The 2,500-nt window shown below is 44.4% G+C and overlaps 9 non-coding genes and 1 pseudogene across 9 annotated transcripts in view; all 10 read left to right on the top strand.

Annotated features, from left to right (window-relative positions):
- The window catches only part of LOC118802518, a 119-nt gene extending 40 nt beyond the window's left edge, over positions 1–79 (top strand). Inside the window, exon 1 of the ribosomal RNA XR_005006693.1 lies at positions 1–79. This exon is cut by the window's left edge and continues 40 nt beyond it. This is a non-coding gene — a ribosomal RNA (5S ribosomal RNA).
- A 152-nt stretch (positions 80–231) lies between these two features.
- On the top strand, positions 232–350 carry LOC118802533. Its single transcript, XR_005006707.1, has one exon. It is a non-coding gene; the product is annotated as a 5S ribosomal RNA (ribosomal RNA).
- Positions 351–502: 152 nt separating this feature from the next.
- Positions 503–621, top strand: LOC118802583. The gene has a single exon (XR_005006743.1). It is a non-coding gene; the product is annotated as a 5S ribosomal RNA (ribosomal RNA).
- Positions 622–773: 152 nt separating this feature from the next.
- On the top strand, positions 774–892 carry LOC118802561. Its single transcript, XR_005006722.1, has one exon. It is a non-coding gene; the product is annotated as a 5S ribosomal RNA (ribosomal RNA).
- A 152-nt stretch (positions 893–1,044) lies between these two features.
- LOC118802556 lies at positions 1,045–1,163 on the top strand. Its single transcript, XR_005006717.1, has one exon. It is a non-coding gene; the product is annotated as a 5S ribosomal RNA (ribosomal RNA).
- A 153-nt stretch (positions 1,164–1,316) lies between these two features.
- On the top strand, positions 1,317–1,435 carry LOC118802595. Its single transcript, XR_005006755.1, has one exon. It is a non-coding gene; the product is annotated as a 5S ribosomal RNA (ribosomal RNA).
- Positions 1,436–1,587: 152 nt separating this feature from the next.
- Positions 1,588–1,696, top strand: LOC118802548 (annotated as a pseudogene).
- Positions 1,697–1,848: 152 nt separating this feature from the next.
- LOC118802581 lies at positions 1,849–1,967 on the top strand. The gene has a single exon (XR_005006741.1). It is a non-coding gene; the product is annotated as a 5S ribosomal RNA (ribosomal RNA).
- A 152-nt stretch (positions 1,968–2,119) lies between these two features.
- LOC118802598 lies at positions 2,120–2,238 on the top strand. Its single transcript, XR_005006758.1, has one exon. It is a non-coding gene; the product is annotated as a 5S ribosomal RNA (ribosomal RNA).
- Positions 2,239–2,389: 151 nt separating this feature from the next.
- LOC118802523 overlaps positions 2,390–2,500 on the top strand; it is a 119-nt gene continuing 8 nt past the window's right edge. Inside the window, exon 1 of the ribosomal RNA XR_005006697.1 lies at positions 2,390–2,500. This exon is cut by the window's right edge and continues 8 nt beyond it. This is a non-coding gene — a ribosomal RNA (5S ribosomal RNA).

Raw genomic sequence — 2,500 nt, 5'->3', positions numbered from 1 at the left:
GATCTCGGAAGCTAAGCAGGGTCGGGCCTGGTTAGTACTTGGATGGGAGACCGCCTGGGAATACCAGTTGCTGTAAGCTTTTCAGCTCAGCTATTAATGTAATAGTCCATTGTAAACAGCTTGTAAAGCTAATTTTGTCAAGGTTCAAGGAAGAAAACTTAAAAAAAATAAGTAAAATGGTTTATAGAGTGGATAAAAGCTATAATGGGGCTGTATTGGAGGTCGGCTTTCGCATACGGCCATACCACTCTGAGAACGCCCGATCTCGTCTGATCTCGGAAGCTAAGCAGGGTCGGGTCTGGTTAGTACTTGGATGGGAGACAGCTTGGGAATACCAGGTGCTGTAAGCTTTTCAGCTCAGCTGTTAATGTAATAGTCCATTGTAAACAGCTTGGAAAGCTAATTTTGTCAAGGTTCAAGGAAGAAAACTTAAAAAGAATAAGTAGAATGGTTTATAGAGTGGATAGAAGCTATAATGGGGCTGTATTGGAGATCAGCTTCCGCTTACGGCCATACCACTCTGAGAACGCCCGATCTCGTCTGATCTCGGAAGCTAAGCAGGGTCAGGCCTGGTTAGTACTTGGATGGGAGACCGCCTGGGAATACCAGGTGCTGTAAGCTTTTCAGCTCAGCTATTAATGTAATAGTCCATTGTAAACAGTTTGGAAAGCTAATTTTGTCAAGGTTCAAGGAAGAAAACTTAAAAAGAATAAGTAAAATGGTTTATAGAGTGGATAGAAGCTATAATGGGGCTGTATTGGAGGTCGGCTGTCGCTTACGGCCATACCACTCTGAGAACGCCCGATCTCGTCTGATCTCGGAAGCTAAGCAGGGTCGGGCCTGGTTAGTACTTGGATGGGAGACCGCCTGGGAATACCAGGGGCTGTAAGCTTTTCAGCTCAGCTATTAATGTAATAGTCCATTGTAAACAGCTTGGAAAGCTAATTTTGTCAAGGTTCAAGGAAGAAAACTTAAAAAAAATAAGTTTAATGGTTTATAGAGTGGATAGAAGCTATAATGGGGCTGTATTGGAGATCGGCTTTCGCTTATGGCCATACCACTCTGAGAACGCCCGATCTCGTCTGATCTCGGAAGCTAAGCAGGGTCGGGCCTGGTTAGTACTTGGATGGGAGACCGCCTGGGAATACCAGGTGCTGTAAGCTTTTCAGCTCAGGTTTTAATGTAATAGTCCATTGTAAACAGCTTGGAAAGCTAATTTTGTCAAGGTTCAAGGAAGAAAACTTAAAAAAAATAAGTAAAATGGTTTTATAGAGTGGATAAAAGCTATAATGGGGCTGTATTGGAGACCGGCTTTCGCCTACGGCCATACCACTCTGAGAACGCCCGATCTTGTCTGATCTCGGAAGCTAAGCAGGGTCGGGCCTGGTTAGTACTTGGGTGGGAGACCGCCTGGGAATACCAGGTGCTGTAAGCTTTTCAGCTCAGCTATTAATGTAATAGTCCATTGTAAACAGCTTGTAAAGCTAATTTTGTCAAGGTTCAAGGAAGAAAACTTGAAAAAGTTAAGTTTAATGGTTTATAGAGTGGATAGAAGCTATAATGGGGCTGTATTGGAGGTCAGCTTTCGCCTACGGCCATACCACTCTGAGAACGCCTGATCTCGGAAGCTAAGCAGGGTCGGGCCAGGTTAGTAGTTGGGTGGGAGACCGCCTGGGAATACCAGGTGCTGTAAGCTTTTCAGCTCAGCTATTAATGTAATAGTCCATTGTAAACAGCTTGGAAAGCTAATTTTGTCAAGGTTCAAGGAAGAAAACTTAAAAAAAATAAGTAAAATGGTTTATAGAGTGGATGAAAGCTGTAATGGGGCTGTATTGGAGGTCGGCTTTCGCCTACGGCCATACCACTCTGAGAACGCCCGATCTCGTCTGATCTCGGAAGCTAAGCAGGGTCGGGCCTGGTTAGTACTTTGATGGGAGACCGCCTGGGAATACCAGGTGCTGTAAGCTTTTCAGCTCAGCTATTAATGTAATAGTCCATTGTAAACAGCTTGTAAAGCTAATTTTGTCAAGGTTCAAGGAAGAAAACTTAAAAAAGTTAAGTTTAATGGTTTATAGAGTGGATAGAAGCTATAATGGGGCTGTATTGGAGGTCAGCTTTCGCCTACGGCCATACCACTCTGAGAACGCCCGATCTCGTCTGATCTCGGAAGCTAAGCAGGGTCGGGTCTGGTTAGTACTTGGATGGGAGACCGCTTGGGAATACCAGTTGCTGTAAGCTTTTCAGCTCAGCTATTAATGTAATAGTCCATTGTAAACAGCTTGTAAAGCTAATTTTGTCAAGGTTCAAGGAAGAAAACTTAAAAAAATAAGTAAAATGGTTTATAGAGTGGATGAAAGCTATAATGGGGCTGTATTGGAGGTCGGCTTTCGCATACGGCCATACCACTCTGAGAACGCCCGATCTCGTCTGATCTCGGAAGCTAAGCAGGGTCGGGCCTGGTTAGTACTTGGATGGGAGACAGCCTGGGAATACCAGGTGC

The sequence above is a fragment of the Colossoma macropomum genome, unplaced genomic scaffold (assembly GCF_904425465.1).
Source record: "Colossoma macropomum unplaced genomic scaffold, Colossoma_macropomum, whole genome shotgun sequence".
Classification (NCBI taxonomy): domain Eukaryota; kingdom Metazoa; phylum Chordata; class Actinopteri; order Characiformes; family Serrasalmidae; genus Colossoma; species Colossoma macropomum.
The sequence above is the reverse complement of the archived record's forward strand: the minus strand, read 5'-3'. Positions and strand labels throughout refer to the sequence as shown.